At 41.2% G+C, this 20,234-nt stretch overlaps 1 protein-coding gene across 1 annotated transcript in view; it reads left to right on the top strand.

Moving 5' to 3' along the window:
* The window catches only part of pde4a (phosphodiesterase 4A, cAMP-specific), a 78,313-nt gene that overhangs the window by 19,533 nt on the left and 38,546 nt on the right, over nucleotides 1-20,234 (top strand). The gene's annotated exons all lie outside the window — the stretch shown is intronic.

The following is a 20,234-nucleotide window of genomic DNA, read 5'->3' on the forward strand; positions in this document are numbered from 1 at the left end:
GACTATGGGAACGTCTGTAAAGAGAATGCCCGATGGGTACACTTTTATTTTTTTCAAAACTTACAGTAACTCTATAATCATTTGTTGATTACAATAAAACTCTATCAGACTCAGTTTGCTATTGTTTTGTTACCAGTAAGTTTTAAGCCCAACATTTGCTAGTGGACACATCCTGTAGCATACATTTATATTAGTGTTTATGTCTGAAACAGAGAATCAAAACAGAGGTCATTAATATCACTGGGGCTTAATGGCCATTCATATTTGATGACAATTAAGCATGTAATATGAATTAAGAATTTAAAAAAAATTTTTGTAAATAAATCAGCAAGAAATGTTTTTAATGGACCTCAGCAGTTTGTTTACCAGCTTTATCATCTCTCTCTTTCCCTTTATTCTACTTTTCCCCAGTCTTCCTTTGATTTGCGTTGTTCTTATAATGAGGCCTGAAGCGGCTGGATCATGCTTATCTTTATTCACCAGATGTTTTCCAGTTATACCTGCCTGATACAGCAGCCCGAAGTATTGTCCTGAAAGAGGATGGTGATGCTGACACACTGTAACACTGGTACTCACCCCTGGGCCGCGCTCTTTCTGCTGACAAGACGCTTAGCAGGCATGGGAGAGGAGGACACTTGTCACTCGCTCTGTTTAAACCATGTTGGCTGTGATGGGATGCAAAAGGACAGTCTGGGTCTTTGGTCGAGGGAAGCTGAGGGCTGAGGACAGCACAAATAACTAAGAGTGTGAAGTAAGAATGGGAGACAGAGGGAGAGAGAGAGAGCACGTGAGAGAACGAGAGAGAAAGAGAGAGAGAGGAGAAGTGAGGGTTTTTAAAGGACAAGTGATGCAGGATTTCACAACAATCACCCACTTGGCCAAAATCAAATCAGAAAGGAGCCCTGGCTATGATTGGTACTCGGCACTGTCACTCACATCATCACAGCTGAATGGGGCATATGCGTAGGATGGCTTGTCTTCCTGTCAATGTACTATAAATAAACAGAGAAAAGGCCCAAGGCTCGCACTGGAATGACATTAAACCCAGCCAGCCTCAGCACTCAGTGTGTTTTGATATGACTTCAGATTCCTTGCTGTATTCTGCTACTTATGAATACAGCAGCAAGAGGACCGTCTCTTGCATTCAAGGCACGTTTTTTTTCCCTCAGCATGAGTGTCGTCTTTTCTGTTTGTAAACCAATGTGTTGCTAGATGTAGATTTTGGAAAAATGGAAAAAAAAGACCAACAATCCTGACATAATTAGCGACTTATCCTCACAGAAAATTTATTTTTTTCTTGTCCACATGCAGTGCAAGTCCTTTAGCCTTGCACCGATGCATGAGGGCACCATCTAGATTTTTCCACTTCTTGTCGCTTATGAATTTTGAAACCTATATTGGTATTTACAGAATTTTGCATTTTGAGAGCGTGTCAGTGTGGATCGAGTGGCTGCATGTGAGAGACATGCCGAGTATTTGCGTGTGCCTGGAGACAGAGTGGGAGACATCCAGTCTGCTTGGCCATACTGCTGGTTCTTCCTTTGCGATTACATGCTGGAACAGCTTGCTGGGAGACGGAGAGAGAAAGAGCCTTTTATCATGCAGTCAGCCAGGACTTGTTAGCCAATCACTTAGCACTATACACTGTCATCAGTCAACTACAGATTCTCCCTTCCCCCAGGTTTATTTTTGCTTTACTACTGATAAAGTAGTGATGGATGCCCAGTGTACAGTAATACGCACCACCAATCTGGCAGGTCAAAAACCACACAGTGCACGTACAACTCACTACTCTGTCATACTGAGAACGCTAGACTCTGCGCTAGACTCTGCCGTATGATCAAGCGAACCCTCAACTGACTGTGACTGTACTTATTGTGACGCTGTCTAATAAGGTGCATCATTCTTTTGATCGGCAGCGTATCAGCGAATCAAATCCGTTAGCTGTGTTCAGTGTGCACAAGGCATCCGGCCGAGCGTCTCTGTGGGCAAGAATGTGGAAATGAAAATAAAAATATGAGAGTCTGTCTATTGATTTTCCTCTCAGCTTAAGTCAATGTAAAAAATTGGAATGGGGGTAATAATGGATAAAAGACAGTAGGGATCGCTAAGGATTATGCAAATGAGATCATGCTATCTGGCACGTCTTAGCTTTTAGTGTGAGCCAAATTAGTATTTAAAGAGTAAACTATTCCTTTAAAACTTTTACAGTGTCACCAGGGATTTATATTTATTTGATTCAATTTTTTTATGATTATTATTTTTCATCTCTTAAAGATCGTTTGGCAAACATTCCTTTAATATTTCTCTGGCTTTATTAACACGTCTTCTGTTCCCAAACGCAGCGGCTGTCACCAGAAGAGAATGGAACTGAAGGTTTTACGTGGATGATGTTCACGTTAAGGCTTGTAAAGCTTGGCTAATTGTCCCCACGTTAAACCTAATAAGCCCAATTCGCTGAGAGATAAGCCTAAAAGATGGCTGGCACCAGCACAGTCTGATGATATCTATTTTCTAACATAACTTAGTGTTGGATTTAATTGCCCCTTATTTGGACAGAAATTGATTCCCCAGTGGAAATACAGTATATTGGATCCATATCTTGGAGCGATTCAAGATGGCTGGGATTCACACTACCAACCAGGGGAAATGGAAAGCTCTCCTGCATAACTAAAAAGCACCCCCCCCCCTCTTTCTCTCTCCCCACTAGAATGTTGCCAGTTGTGTACACCAGGCGTGCCAGCTACAGGAGGCTTTAACCTTTGACACTCATCCAAAGCTCAGTTTTGTTTGAACTTGCTTTGTTTCTAGCCTTTGATCATTTGAAAGCTTTGTGAATAGCGTCAGGGTAGCCTGCTATTTTCCCTTATTCGTTCTCGAGCCAGTTCCAGATCGCGAGGTCTTTCACACTGTTATCTCGTAGAGCTCCTGTTTTTTATGAACATCACTCAAATCACGATGTAGATTAGTACGAACGTAACACTTAGCAGGAGCTCTCTCATATATATACGATCGTCCATCAGCAAGGAGAGATATATATGCATGAACAGAGCGAGAGGTGGCAGTTCACTGACTGTGGATTAGCAAGAGAGCAAAGATATCCATTGAGGAAATATGAGAGGGACACAGAGACAAAAGGGATGAGGAAAACAAAGCAGCAGGCAAGACAAAGCTGAAGTGTTTGAATAGAGCATCCATCCATCCGTTCGAAAGTTCAGTTATAGGTGTTAATTCCCTAAAATAGTTCCACAGAATTTGAGATATCAGGGTCACGTTTGTTGCCCGAGGATGAGATAACCCACATCGCTTTCATGTAGCTTCATACCCATGTAAAACCACATTACATTACACTCTATGTAATCTATCCGATTTGACTGGCCAGTTTATCAGGTTCACCGCCTGTATAAAATAGACGCACAATTTGTCTGCCACAGTCACGTGTAGAAAAGGTGACGGATCATTCTCATCACAGCAGCAACACTGACATGGGACTAGTATGTTAGGAACAGCTTTGCAGCACAAGACTGGTTTCGGCACCATGATATTCACAGAAGATGAAATCTCTGCATTATGGAACATTGCATTCTTAGAAGTCAGGTACAAAAAAAATGTTTAGTGTAGGCATTCTACAGGCAGTCACTCCATGCCAGCAACTCTTGCCTGAAGGCCAGTGGAGCGAGCCCATGCTGCTTTTAAAGACAAAACAGTCGGCTCGGAAAACCTTTCCTTTCATTCCCTAATGACTATTTTTACTTCCTCTATTACTATCTGTAATTTCTATGCCATTACATTTCCTTTCTTCATGCATAGTTATATATTTAAGTGCGTAGGTGTTAACATCTTGTGCCACAGGTGAAAAAAAAAGAGACTGTTTCATTGCACTGTTTTGGGGGAAATTTCTACATCTGATGTGTTGAAATAAACATCCCTGAACAGGCTGATCAGTACGTAATCCGATGGAACGAAAGAAAATATTCAGATCGAAATATCAACAATTATTCTCCTGTGTTTTCCATATTTAGCTTATATCCACTCTCACGGTTCTAATTCCTCATATTATATCAGTTAGCATCCTTAATGTGCTATAATACCCGGGAACCATATCAGGGTGTCTTCTAATCTGGCGTGATGAATCCATTTTGAAGGTTGAACAAATGAGACGAAACTCATTAATAAACTGTTCTTCACAGGAGAGAAACATACATTTGGAAACAGATGTATATACCAGGGAACTGTACCAGGTGTGTGCAGAATGGAGAGATCGATACAAATGATGAAATTCTTCAGACAGTTTTTGTTTGTTTCTTGTGCTGTCAGACAAGATGTCTACGATATTAAGCGTTTCGCATAATCGACCTGTTGTTTCTCATCCGTCAGATATGATTAATAGCGTTCACTTGAAAATGGGGCCTATCCATGCGGACATAACACTACACGCACTACATTGCAGAACAGTCTTAATGTTACCAATATCTGATATAAAACATCTGTAAAATTAAGCCCTAATCTTGAGAAACATCCTCATTATTTTGAGATAGTGAAACAATTTTGAGAGCCGTATAAATGGCATAACTGAATTAAAAATGTTATTTATACAGCAATTTTAGCAGTGGAGAAAAAAGTGCAAAAAGTAGCTGTACAGAAATTCAGAGATAGGGAATGAAATATTTCATTCCTTAATAAATAAGCCAGAGGGAACAGCGACGAGGAAAAACTCCATGAGGAAGAAACCTTGAGAAGGAACCAGACCTCAACGGGAAGCCATCATGTTCTGTGTGAAACTGGATAGTGGAATTATAAATCATTGCTCTTACACAGTTCTATAATATATAGTCAGATGTTAATGAGTGTGTTTCAAGGATGTTCAGTGTGCGTGTCATAGTCGTTATGATTTCAGCACCAGTTCTGTACAAATCCAAATGATCCACGTTAGGATGAATGAGACTTTGGCATAACCTGTTTTTGGTTAGTGAAAACGTTAGGCTCGGGGGCATGGCGGCTTAGCCGTTAGCATCACACCCTGTGTATGCTGAATTTGCATGTTCTACCCGTGCTTCAGGGGTTTCCTAAAGGTACTCTGGTTTCCTCCCTCAGTCCGAAGGCATGCATTGTAGGCTGACTGGCATTTCTAAATTGTGAGTGAATGCGTGTGTGATTTTACCCTGTGATGGGTTGGCACCCCGTCCAGGGTGTCCTCTGCCTTGTGCTACGAGTTCCCTGGAAGAGGCTCCAGGCTCCCCGCATACCCTGTGTAGGATAAGTGGAATGAAAAATGGATGGATGTCAAAAGTCTGGCCCCAGGACCAAATGTGACCTGTGGATAGATGTTAATTGGCCCGCGACTTCTCTGTTACAATGTATGATAGGTGGCCTGACTGAGCTATTATTTGTTAGTAAACTGACGTTATCTAGCATTTCAATCAAATGAATGTAAGTAGCTAATGTAATGTGTGAACTGAAACTCCGCTGGTGAACAGCAGTCAATGTTTACACTCAGCACAACAAATTGTTTGAGGGGGGATTAATGCTTTCCTTAATTTTCATCTGTCACCTGCAGTAAGTTACACACCCGAATGGAAAATTGCTCTTTTATGCGGCTGCTCATTCTGTCAGTGGAGTTTGCTTAAAAATGAATGACCTTACCAAGCTACTTTGAGTGTTAGATAAGGTCATACAGTCAATAAATTGTTATGACATTTAGCGAGTGTTTTAGCGGCCTTGGTTTGTGCCATCACTTCATTCACCCACATTGGATTGGTAGTTATAATATAAGTACAATAGTTTTGACATAAAAATGAGAACTCCCTACTGGGGATCTGTTAGAACAATTTACAGCCAAACAATATGTAACTATGCTACAGAACTCTCAAGAGCTTTAGAGGCGTATTGGAAATTCGTATTCACGTCCAAAACTGTCAATCACGTCATCAACCACACCCTTTTTATTTAGAATCAAACGACTCCTATAAAAACACATTAATCATAAGTAAAACTACTAGTGGAGATATCAGGGTCGAATGATTTTGTAATAAGTAGATACAGAACACTATTCCATAAAATAATTTGTGAAAAGGAAGCTGAGGAAGCTCACTGGGTAAGATGTTGCACTACTGATTGGCAGGGCGTGAGTTCAAGTTCCCAGCACTAGCAAGCTGCCCTTAACCCTCACCCTCAGATAAGGGTGTCTGCCAAATACCATATACACAAACCTAAAATGTAAGCTTTGGGTCCTTTCCTGATTACTCACAGGGGAATGCACAGGGTTAAAAAAATTTAGGGCCTCTGAGACATTTTGGCTTCTCTTTTGAGTCCCACCTTTATATACAGTCATTGATTTAGTAACACGACAGGGTCACCATTGACCATGACCTTACTGACATAGCTATTGACGTTATCTTTGCTAATGCAATCTATCTATCTGTCAAAATGGTGCCAAAACAACAACAACAACAACAAAAATCAATTGTTAAGATAAAATTGAAATTTCTTCTCCAAATACAATTGAAAATGTTTGATAAAATGTATTCCGAGTATATTAGTATATTAGTTTAAAAAATGTAAAATGGAATAAACAGTTTAATGAGGACAATGAATAACTAGAACATGAATATTTAGCATATTCAATACTGAATACTCTATACTGGTCATGCCTGTATTATTACATCAAAAAAATTTACATCATTCATAATTTACTTGGCACAGAGTGTTTGAATATATATAGGCATTATATCACATCAGAAGTAAACTGTAAAAGTAATCTCCCCAAATATATATAAATATGCCTGTAGTAAACGTGGTAAAGTTACTTAGTATTGTATTAGTTTTAGTAATGTGGCACTACCGAGTATAATGTGTGACCTGGTTGAGATCTCCGCTCAAGAGGAGATTGTGTATGTGAGATTACTGAGGTCTTTTCTCTTTTATCTCACGCAAAATCCTTCCCTTTCTTTCCAGTTAAAGGATTTCATTGCTGTCTAGGGGAAACTATAGAGTTCATTTTGAAAAAAAAGATAACATTTTAGATATTTTTTCTAATGGGTGTGTGTTCCAGCAATCTTGTGATATGACCAAATGTGAGTCATCTCAGACCTGGACACAAAGAACACTTTCCTGCTAAAGTAGATCAGTCAAAAATGGGAACAATTGCATCCTAAGTTAACACTTATCTAAACCCAGCATTCTTCATATTTTCAGTAAGGACCCCTAAAATGCCTCCAAAAAAAAGCAATTGAAACCCGGTGGCTAAATATCACTAGAGAGAACGGCACCCATTTGATGAGGCGTGCTTCCGGTGGCCATGGAACGTAAAGGACATTGCAGCCAAGCATTAAACATGCCTTAAATATTCAAACATAATATGTTAATAATCTAAACTGCTCCACCATTCTTCTGCGGTTCTTATGCTAAGGATGAAAGTGCCCTATCTTAGATACAGGAAAACATGGAGAGGTAGTGGTGGAGGGGAAGGCATCTCTACAGTGAGACAAAGGTAGCTCTTGATGACTCACTCCCTCTCTCTTTCTCTCTCACTCCAGTCTGGATTAAAATAACAGAACCTCAGCAGTCTCAGCCCGCAGAGAGGGAGTTACGCATTCCATCTCAGAGATAGGGTGATCGTCTAAAAATACCTCTTCATGTGTGGGTTGTGCTTGGAGATCAGGATTGGGTGGAACTTGAGGAGATGCGTTCCAAATTACCATCTGACATAAAGTGCATGTACCAGCGGTGGCACTACCAGTCTCTTTACTGCGACTCTTTAGATCCGTGGCACCAAAAATCGATATTAATTAACGTCTCATTACTGAGCTTGGATTTTATTTGAGCTACATTATTAGGTCTTCTAGAACGTAGAACTCTATTCATCAATAGCACATATCTCACACACTGCAGGTCGACTGGCGTTGTTAGAGAATATGGTCGCGATGGTATGACGTTTCAGCATGCATCTGTATTTATTTTTATTCAGCCAGCTGGGTAATGTGGCTCATGTTGTCACATTTTCATAAATGTGCTCCAACACCAGCAGACGAAATGAACCGTTTTTTTTTTTTTATTGAAAAACATGCCTCTCAATCTGTTTTTTCCTTCCCAATCGCTTTATTTGCCAGTTCATCTATATTTCTCACGATCGTATTTAGAGACTAATATATTGGTTTGTTTGGTTTTTAAAGATTGAATATGATTTCGTTTCGAAAATGCAGACACAAGGTGGCAAATCGTTAAACGCTTCAGGATGTACAGTCTTTAAACTAGAACAGTCAGGTGTCAAAAGCCATTTTATTATTTCGTTTTCCTATCCTAAAGGAACCCTGGTGTTGCGAGAAGAATTTAAATGACCAGGGTTGGGGACTCAGGGGAGTGTGTTAATGTGAAATGTGAGAGCAAGATGGAGAGAGACAAGTGGGAGAAGTGGGAGTCTTTAGAATGCCGTCGAGCACGTCACGAGCAATTAGTCAGACCGCAATTGAAGATGTGAAACGGGGAACTGGTGGGACTGGTGGGAAGCAGGTCGATGGCTGCTGGCTTTTTGATGGAGCAGACACTTGTACAGTGATGCAGACTGATTGAGACGGTTTGAGAACAGCAGGGGCCTGGGTGCAATATGATTTACAGTGAGCAAGTTACTATAGCGAGGTTACAGCCAGATGGAGTCTCTGCAGACTAGTGTTTTATTATAAGTTGCATATGTGGAGTTTGTATTGCCATGGAGGTTCAGGTGATGATTTGAGGTTAGGGATTAACTGGACTCATGGGCTGTGCTTGTTGTGAAACCAAGTTTCAGCTCTTGCAAGAATGCTCTGAAAAGGTTGGGATTAATGTGAACTGATAGGTGTCCCAGGTGGCTTTCACAGGAATATGGTGAAACATTGAGTGAATGGCAAACAGGCATGTGAGTGGGTCTGGCAAAACATTCGTCTGGGTAGACCAGGCGGACCCAGCTTGCTTTAAAAGCCTTCTGAAGGATATATGGATTTTCTGAACAGCACAGGATGGAGCCTCTTGCATATTATGTCTCGAGTATGTCCCAAGTGAATGGTTTTACATATGAAGCAAAACAGCATGGTGAATTTGCAAGCTGCTGGTGGGCTTCCGGTGCTGGGCCACTTTCGGCGCACATCTCTGATCCTATATACTGCATAATCTGCTATAATCCTCCCCAGCCTGTATTATAACCATGAGGCCATCCTGCCTGGCTGAGTCTGACTGGTACAGCGTGCATGAGGCAGGAGTCAGGGAAGGTCACTGGACTCAGATTATGACATTTGGCATGGAACTGAGATAGCCCTGGGTCTCACCTTGTGGGGGAGGGAGGCAGTGCAGGTGGGCAGGTGGATGACTGGGTTGGCAATACACATCATGTGCAGTTCATACTGGCTGTAACAATGCTCTGGAGGCTAGAGGGAGAGGGGTAAAGAATGCACTTCTATGCTTTTCCTAAAATATACCAGTGAGTCACCAGTGAGGCTGTCGAGCTGTGGCCTTGCTGTAATGTGCAGTCAGAGTGGCAGTGCAACTAAATAGACCATTTCCCCCACTGCTCTAGATCAGCTGCAGCTCAGAACAGGGAGGCGGTAGAAGGGGTGTAGGGGGCTTTGGTGCACACTTGGAAATAAGCATCTGTGCTTTGCTGTTTTAGGAAGCGGAGGTAGGAAATAACTGTCACACTCCATTCAGCTGCATGAGTGTGTGTGTGTGTGTGTATGTGTGTGTGTGTAGGAGGGGTTAAGCACCATCTCAGGTGAGAAAAAAATCAACTGGGCCCTTTATAATACAGTATCCTTCATATCTGCATTTTTTTTTATCGTTAGAACATCACAAAAACACTCAGAGCTCCATCATAGGTTGTGGCCAGGCTGTTGTGCCAGCAAAGCCTGTGAGCACCATGTTCACGTTTAATGAACAATTTGTCAAGAGGTCATCAGAAAAAAATGGTATAGATGCTCCTAGGTTTAATTCATTTATCAGCCCATTCACTCCAGCTTCAAAGCATTGATATATACGGGATGAAAAAAAAAAAATCAATTTCCATTTGCTGTAAAAAGAGTGAGTGCCTGTGGTGTCTCCCAGGCATTTTAATAGCATGCATAGATTTATAACCACGTTGATGATTTTTGGCCTGTGGTTTTTTTTTGTCACAAAAAAAAAAAAAAAAATACAACAGTGGTTAGTGTATGTATGTCTCAGTGCAAATTCTCCCACTTGAAGTTCTTCCCCAAAATGTTACCACAAAGTTGGAAGCACACAACTGTATAGAACTGTCTTTGTATGCAGTAGCGCTATAATTTCTCTTCACTGGAACTAAGAGGCACAAGCACTGTTCCGGCATGATGACGCCCCTGTGCACAAAGCGAGCTCCATGAAGATGTGGTGTGTGACGGTAGAAGAACTCGAGTATCCTGCACAGAGACCTGACCTCAACCCCATTGAACACCTTTGAGATGAACTGGACCTGGAGTCTAACGCTCTTGTAGCTGAATGAACACAAATCCCCACAGCCACACCCCCAAAACCCAGTGGAAAGCCTTCCCAGAAGACTGGAGTGCATTATTACAGCAGAAGGGGAATAAATCTGTAATGCGATTTTCAAAAAGCTGATATGGGTGTGACAGTCATGCGTCCACAAACGTTTGGCCATATAGTGTCGTTCTAGATCTAGAGTGGTCTAAGAAGACCACTGTCAAACCTAAGTGCATACCGAGTACAAAAGGCAATCGGTAATGGAACGAGTTCGAACCCAAGTTAATAAATAATAATAATAATAATAATAATAATAATAATAATAATAATATGAAAAGCAATACATAATACAGAAGGCAATTAATGCTAGGGAAGTGCAGGAGAAAGTAAGGTGTTGAAGAGCTGAAGAGAGCTGCATGGAAAAGGATCATTTATGTGGCTCATACTGTAGATGCGTGTGTTTATTTTAGAACGAAAGAAGACTGTCTTGGTGGTAGGAAGAGCAGAAGGAGAAGAAGAAAAAAAAGCAAGAATTAGCTGATAGTAAGATCTGTAGTTGCTTTACATTTCCTCCATTTTCTCTCAGCGCGCTGCACTGTTTCTTCAGATGCGAAATGTCAGACAGCCAGGGGCTGGAAGGTGTCAATCTGCCGACTTGCTGTGGGTCAAAGAGCGGACTGAGTCCAAAGAGGTGCAGAAAGTAGAAGTGGCTGTGTCAACAGGCAAATCTGAAAAAGAAGGCATTGGTGGTAGGGATGAGAGTACAGTATAGCAGAATAAGGATGGAGACAGGGTTTTAGCATTTCTGTGGGAGAAGTGGAGTGGTGTTGAGGATCAATGGGAGAGAAAATGACTCTGATACATGAAGAGGAGTTACTGTGAGGTTTGATGTGGTTGAGATCTTGGTGAAGACGATGTCAGGGGTGTTGTACTGTATCAAAATAAGCACAGGAATTCAACATTTCCTCTCAAACAATAGAATAAAACTATGTGCCAAAATTATTAACACCCCCAAATGAATATTTTAAATATATGCAAACAAATTGTCATTCTTGAATTTTTGCATTTATATTATTTTTTCATGTGCTCTTATTTCCTAGGAACTGTATTGTTGACTTTCCTTGGGTGTAAATACTTGGTTGCATACACATGAAATCTTTCTTTTCTTTTTTACTTATTTATTTATTTATCTATTTATTTATTTATTTATTTTACACATTATAACCATGGGGAAAGAAAGTAAGAAAACAAAAAAGAGACTAGATCTAGATTTAGATGGTTGCACTGCAAAAAAAAAAAAAACATTGTTGCACAAGAAAATATCTAGAATATAGTCAAATGTACAGTATCTAGTATTTCTGTTTCTAAGATTACCTTAAACCAAATATAAGATTATTAGAAATTTGTCAATATTTCTAGAAATTTGTAATCATTTCATCTTGAAATTAATAAAAAAAAATAAAAGTAATGTCTATAAATAGGATAAATAATCTTATATTTGGTTTACTGTAATCTTACAATAGGAAATACTAGATACATTTGACTATATTCCAGATGAAATTACGTTACCCATAAGCCAGGATGTGTTGACCTACACAAAACAAGTAATGATTATTAAAAAAATACATAATGAGTTCAATAACATTAAGCACATCTAAGGCCAAACTAAAAGGTTTCACATTTATGAAATAGGTCCCAGCAGGTAGCAGACACCTCACAGCTCCAGGGTCCTCAGTTTGATCCAGAGCTCATGCTACAGACTGTGCAGAGTTTCATAAGTTCTCCCTGTGTCTCTGTAGGGTTCCACAAGGTTCTTCGGTTTCCTCCCACTTCCCAGAAACATGGCATTAGGTGGATTGGTGTCTCCAAATTGTGTGTGAATGTTATTCATTCTTTCATCCTCAGTAACCGCTTTACCCCTGCCAGAGTCATGATGGATCAGAGTCCTGATGGATCAGAGTCCTGATGGATCAAAGTCGTGATGGATCAGAGTCCTGATGGAATCAGAGTCATGATGGATCAGAGTTGTGATGGATCAAAGTCGTGATGGATCAGAGTCCTGATGGATCAGAGTCCTGATGGATCAGAGTCGTGATGGAATCAGAGTCCTGATGGATCAGACTCCTGATGGATCAGAGTCATGATGGATCAGAGTCCTGATGGAATCAGAGTCCTGATGGATCAGAGTCCTGGTGGATCAGAGTCCTGATGGATCAGAGTCCTGATGGAATCAGAGTCGTGGTGGATAAAAGTCGTGATGGATCAGAGTCCTGATGGAATCAGAGTCATGATGGATGAGTTTCGTGATGGATCAGAGTCGTGATGGATCAGACTCCTGATGGTTCAGAGTCGTGATGGATCAGAGTCCTGATGGAATCAGAGTCGTGATGGAATCAGAGTCCTGATGGATCAGAGTCCTGATGGAATCAGAGTCGTGATGAATCAGAGTCGTGATGGATCAGAGTCGTGATGGAATCAGAGTCCTGATGGATCAGACTCCTGATGGATCAGAGTCCTGATGGAATCAGAGTCCTGATGGAATCAGACTCATGATGGATCAGATTCCTGATGGATCAGAGTCCTGATGGATAAAAGTCGTGATGGATCAGAGTCCTGATGGATAAAAGTCGTGATGGATCAGAGTCATGATGGAATCAGAGTCGTGATGGATCAGAGTCGTGATGGATCAGAGTCGTGATGGAATCAGAGTTGTGATGGATTAGAGTCGTGATGGAATCAGAGTCGTGATGTATCAGAGTTGTGATGTATCAGAGTCGTGATGTATCAGAGTCGTGATGGATGAGTTTCGTGATGGATCAAAGTCGTGGTGGATCAGACTCGTGATGGATCAGAGTCGTGGTGGATCAGAGTCGTGGTGGATCAGAGTCCTGATGGAATCAGAGTCCTGATGGATCAGAGTCCTGGTGGATCAGAGTCCTGATGGATCAGAGTCCTGATGGAATCAGACTCGTGGTGGATAAAAGTCGTGATGGATCAGAGTCCTGATGGAATCAGAGTCATGATGGATGAGTTTCGTGATGGATCAGAGTCGTGATGGATCAGACTCCTGATGGTTCAGAGTCGTGATGGATCAGAGTCCTGATGGAATCAGAGTCGTGATGGAATCAGAGTCCTGATGGATCAGAGTCCTGATGGAATCAGAGTCGTGATGAATCAGAGTCGTGATGGATCAGAGTCGTGATGGAATCAGAGTCCTGATGGATCAGACTCCTGATGGATCAGAGTCCTGATGGAATCAGAGTCGTGATGGAATCAGAGTCGTGATGGATCAGAGTCGTGATGGAATCAGAGTCGTGATGTATCAGAGTCGTGATGTATCAGAGTCGTGATGGATGAGTTTCGTGATGGATCAAAGTCGTGGTGGATCAGACTCGTGATGGATCAGAGTCGTGGTGGATCAGAGTCGTGGTGGATCAGAGTCCTGATGGATCAGAGTCCTGATGGATCAGAGTCGTGATGGATCAAAGTCGTGATGGATCAGAGTCGTGATGGAATCAGAGTCATGATGGATCAGTTTCGTGGTGGATCAGAGTCGTGGTGGATCAGAGTCGTGATGGATCAGAGTCCTGATGGATCAGAGTTCTGATGGATCAAAGTCGTGATGGATCAGAGTCGTGATGGAATCAGAGTCATGATGGAATCAGAGTTGTGATGGATCAAAGTCGTGATGGATCAGAGTCCTGATGGACACATTTTGCACACATTTTCTAAATGAATCACTAGTCCACATACTGGCATTTTTCTGGGAGGTGGAAGGAAACCAGAGAACCCAGAGGAATCCCATGGAGAGAACATTAAAAAATGTTCTGGCACCCTGGGCTATGAGACACCAACACTTTTATATATATATATATATATATATATATATATATATATATATATATATATATATATATATATAGATTTTTTTTTTTTTTTTTTCAGATTTTTTTCTCATTCTTCTCATGAACTGTGTCAATAATTCTGAAGGGTACTGTACCTGATTTAAAAAGCAGTTATGCTACCAGACCTGCTACTGAACTAGGTACTAATACTAATGATGAACTAATTGAAAAGCTTGAATGAGTGCTATTGTTTGGCTTGAGGAACATACCTTTACATGCTGAAGTTTCAGTTCTTTTGCTAAATGCATTGTGATGCTTATTATCTTAAATGAAAGCACTGGAAAGTGTACACCACTGCCCTCACTCCAAAAAACAAAACGAAATGATATCTTCGCCAGTAAAAACATGCTGAACATACACTCGTTCAACTAATGTTTCACTTCATTAGATTAGATTATTAGATTTCCATGGTCCAGCTGCAGTATTAAGCTCCGTCCAGTGAGTTTTGACTGAATTTGATAATAAGAACACTTCAGAACTCATCCTGCTGCTTTTGTCAGCAGTCACATCATCAATAAATACAAGAGAAACAGTTGCTCCAGCAGTTGTAAGCTCGCACACCATAAGATGAGGTGGTATGCTTCAGATCATAAGCAGTTCCTTCCCTTCTCCATGCTCTTGTCTTCCCATTATTCTGCTACAAGTTCATCTTATTGGTCTCATCCTGTCCATAGGATGTTTCTCCAGAACATTTGACATGTTTTTACTAAACTCTAATCTGGTCTTCCTATGTTTCACGTACTTCCCCCTGGTGTACATCTTGTGATAAACCCTCTGTATCTAACTCTGGTGAAGTCTTCTCTTGATTATTGACTTTGACACTAATATATCTACCTCCCTGAGGACGTTCTTGACTTGTCCAAGTGTTCTTTATTTCTTCGCAATGGAAAGGAAATGATCTTCTCTCTTCGGCTATAGTTGTTTTGCATGGTCTTCCAGGCCTTTTTAGTGTTCCTTAGCTCACCAGTCTGAGCTGATAGGCTTTTTTTTTCCCAACATAATGATGGCTTGCTTCACTGGCAGTCACAGCTCTTTGGAGTTCACAATCAAGAGTTAACAGCAACAGATTCCACACGAAATCAAGCCTAGGTCTGCTTAATTGTATAGTAAGTGAAATAATTTAGGGAATAACACACCCCTGGCCATGGAACAGCTGAGAAGCCAGTTGACCAATTACTTTTGGTCCGTTAAAAAGGACGGACCACATGCAAAAAGTGTTGTAATTACTTCAATGTTCACCCAATACCCTCAGATTAAAGCTGAACGGTTGCACTTCGAGCCTACACTCATTCTGTCTTAGACAGCTAAAATAGCAATGACCTTGTCATTGTCCAAATATGTCTGGACCTGAGTTACAGTTTCTCACAAAAGCGAGTGCACCCCTCACGTTTTTGTAAATATTTGATGATATCTTTTCATGTGACGACACTGAAGAAATGACACTTTGCTACAATGTAAAGTAGTGAGTGTACAGCTTGTGTAACAGTGTAAATTTGCTGTCCCCTCAAAAATAACTCAACACACAGCCATTAATGTCTAAACTGCTGGCAACAAAAGTGAGTACACTACTAAGTGAAAATGTCCAAATTGGTCCCAATTAGCCATTTTCCCTCCCCGGCGTCATGTGACTTGTTAGTGTTACAAGGTCTCAGGTTTGAATGGGGAGCAGGTGTGTTAAATTTGGTGTCATTGCTCTCACACTCCCTCATACTGGTCACTGGAAGTTCAACATGGCACCTCATGGCAAAGAACTCTCTGAGGATCTGAAAAAAGAATTGTTGCTCTACATAAAGATGGCCTAGGCTATAAGAAGATTGCCAAGACCCTGACACTGAGCTGCAGCACGGTGGCCAAGACCATACAGCGGTTTAACAGGACAGGTTCCACTCAGAACAGGCCTCGCCATGGTCGACCAAAGAAGTTGAGTGCACGTGCTCAGCATCATATCCAGAGGTTGTCTTTGGGAAATAGACGTATGAGTGCTGCCAGCATTGCTGCAGAGGTTGAAGGGGTGGGGGGTCACCCTGTCAGTGCTCAGACCATACGCCACAGACTGTATCAAATTGGTCTGCATGGCTGTCGTCCCAGAAGGAAGCCTCTTCTAAAGATGATGCACAAGAAAGACTGCAAACAGTTTGCTGAAGACAAACAGACTAAGGACATGGATTACTGGAACCATGTCCTGTGGTCTGATGAGACCAAGATAAACTTACTTGGTTCAGATGGTGTCAAGCGTGTGTGGTGGCAACCAGGTGAGGAGTACAAAGACAAGTGTGTCTTGCCTACAGTCAAGCATGGTGGTGGGAGTGTCATGGTCTGGGGCTGCATGAGTGCTGCCGGCACTGGGGAGCTACAATTCATTGAGGGAACCATGAACGCCAACATGTGCTGTGACATACTGAAGCAGAGCATGATCAGTATGCAGTATTCCAGCATGATAACGACCCCAAACACACCTCCAAGACGACCACTGCCTTGCTAAAGAAGCTGAGGGTGAAGGTGATGGACTTTCCAAGCATGTCTCCTGACCTAAACCCTATTGAGCATCTGTGGGGCATCCTCAAACAGAAGGTGGAGGAGCACAATGTCTCTAATAACCACCAGCTCAGTGATGTGGTCATGGAGGAGTGGAAGAGGACTCCGGTGGCAACCTGTGAAGCTCTGGTGAACTCCATGCCCAAGGGGGTTAAGGCAGTGTCATTTCTTCAGTGTTGTCACAGTAAAAGATATAATCAAATATTTACAAAAATGTGAGGGGTATTCTCACTTTTGTGAGATACTGTATATGTCTAGAAATAAGCTTAATGATCGTATATTTGTTATATAATTACTTCACAATGATAAATGTTGCTAAGATGTCTTTTTCTCCTCAGTGAATTCACACCTACTTCACAGGTATAAGGTTTGTGAAAATACAAACGAACAAATCTTTTTTTTGTGCGTGGTCCAACTGTACTGATGTGCGGTTTGTAACTCTTTAAACCTCTCAGTGATTCGACTCACGCCATGCCCCTTCAATACCACGTGTTCAAAGCTATTATGAATCTTAAAAAACCCTTTGGTTGGTCATCTCGTGTGGGATTTCTCTGGGGGTTTTTCCCCCCAGCACACGTCACTTGGAACACTCATCAGCCTGGTTCTCTGCTGCAATTCTTGTCAGGTTTCAAGACTTTCTGTAGTCACTCCAAGGTTAACAATTCAGGGAGGCAGAGCAGGTACATTAAACAAGGCAGTCAATTTGCGAAGGCTTGTTTACCGTGGCTTAGGAACGCTCTGATGTTAGCATTTTATCGTTTTACAGGGAAATATATCCAGATGGCGGAAATCCTTTCCTCTGTGCACCCTCTGATCATCATGTCATTGTCCAGAGTTCTGCTCTCCAGGGGTTGTCTTAACACTGAGCGAAAAAGAGAGCTGCCAGCCTATAATCACTGCGTGTGTGTGTGTTCATGACAGAGACAGGAGTGTGTGCGTGTACGTGTGTGTGTTGTTGTTGGGTTGTTTTTTGTAAAATATGCATCTCATTTAGTTTTATTTTTTCCCCTGACTACCGATGCATATTAATTACTATCAGCCAGGTGTATTCATTTGTGCCGTTAGATTAAACCGCGTATTTATCCTGCATGCACTGCTAATGGCCGAGAAGAAGTCGCGATCATCTCACACGTGTGTCACGTATGTCGATGCTGTCGGATACAGCAGCTCGTGTTTTGAATTTAATAATGTCATTTTCTGTGGCTCTGTGAGCATGATCCGTAGATCTTCTATAACCTACAAACGAACTGAAGCACTGGTGTAGCAACACACGCTTGGCTCCTGCTTTTTCTACCTCTGAGTCATAGCTACAGAGGCAAAATGATAAACAAAGAGCGAGGGAGAAGATGGAGAAAGACTGGAAAAGACAGCGGCAAAGTGACACAAAAATGAGAGGAAGGAACGGATGCATGAAGACACAGGAGAATCAGGAGATAAAGAAGTTTGTTAAGGCTTTATACATTATATATATATATATATATATATATATATATATATATATATATATATATATATATATATATATATATATATTTATATATATATATATACGTGTGTGTGTGTGTGTGTGTGTGTGTGTGTGTGTGTGTGTTCCGCTCTGAATGATACTTGAGACTGACAGGGTGCTGCACCAGATTTTTTCTCAAAAAAAAAAGTCACATGACATCAGAAAACATTAAGATGAGACAGCGAAAGAAGGAGCATGCGTGTGCACCCACTCACTCCCTCTCCCTCCCTTCACAAACTCACACTCTCTCACGCACACACACACACTCTCTCGCACACACTCACACACACACACACACACACACACACACACACACACACACACACACACACACACACACACACACACACACTCTCACACACAAATATTGTATGTGTGCAACTGATAAATAATAAATAAATAAATAAATAAATAAATAAATAAATAAATAAATACATGTAATTTGCTCTGAATAATAATAGAAAAAACTAAAAGCAAAAATAATTAGTTCCTCTAATAGGAAACCAAGCTTCATTTTGAAGACCCTGTATAACCTGCAAAACATTTCGTCTTAGCACATGGAAATATCTTGAGTATAGTCGCGTTTATCTAATAGATCCTGTGATAAAGATCACAAGAAACCGGGAAAAAAGAAGATTATTAAACCTATTTTGAGACTTTTTGTTTCCTAATTTCAAGCTTGAAATAGTCCTTTTCTATTGCCAGATCATTTTGGCTAATTTGAATCCTTTATTTATAGAAAGAGGCAAAAAAGAAAAAAAAAAACGATCTGGCAATAGAACAAGATTATCTCAAGCTTGAAATGATCAAACGAAACGTCTAGGAATAGGTTTAATAGTCTTTAACGATTGATCTCTAACACTAGACCGATTCGACTATATTCGAGATATTTCCCACTTGATATGATGTAAAGGTTTGCAGTGTACGTTTGCTTGTCGAGTGCAAGGAAGGGCAAGTCCGTATTTATATTTATATTTATATTTACCTACAGGAAAAACTTGTTTGTACGCACGTTCCTGACCTTGCTACGGTTCTTGATGGAAAAGAAAAGCTTTTGGAAGAAAACACTACATGCTCAAGGCTTCCACAGAATGTAAATGTTTAGAGCTCTAAGTCACTCTTCTGTGGTTCTTCACGCTGATATGTTTCCTTGCTACTTGGCTAGGAACTGTTCGCCGGCGATAAGAAGAAGGGAAGACGGAGAGGAAGGGGAGAGGATGCAGAAGGAAACGAAGGTCTGTAGTAGAAGGTAGAAATCAGGGTTCATTGAAGGGAAGAGATGAGGGCGTATGGAATGATGGATTGGTCTGGACTGGACTGGAGCAGAGCAATTAAAGCAAGTGGTGAGTGAAGGGGTGAGCAAACCTGGTCAGAGAGAAACTCCAGAGAGATAATAACAACACAGGAGACAGAGACAGGCCTTTCGCTTGTTTGGTCTTTTTCATAAACATGCCAATGATAAACAAGCAAAAAAGAAAAAGAAAAAAAAGAAAAGGCGGTTGTGTAGTGCAGTTTCGGCAGCACTAGTGCTCACTAGAATGACTCAGGCTAGCTCTTCATCAGTGCACGAAATGAGTGGCCAGGCTTTCGTTACTGCATCTGCCATGTGTGTGTGTGTGTGTGTGTGTGTGTGTGTGTGTGTGTGTGTGTGTGGGAACAGGGTTATTAGACTCCTAGAGAGAGAAAAGGAGTGAGGGGGAGGAAGTCTGACTGACAGAAACAGAGAAAAAGACAGCGGGTGAAAAAAACAGAAGAAAATCTCGGCTCTGACGCGGAAGTATTTGCACATCGGTTTCTTCATCTTTCGGCATGAGTGTGTGTTTGAAATT

The sequence above is a fragment of the Ictalurus punctatus genome, chromosome 24, assembly GCF_001660625.3.
Source record: "Ictalurus punctatus breed USDA103 chromosome 24, Coco_2.0, whole genome shotgun sequence".
NCBI lineage: Eukaryota > Metazoa > Chordata > Actinopteri > Siluriformes > Ictaluridae > Ictalurus > Ictalurus punctatus.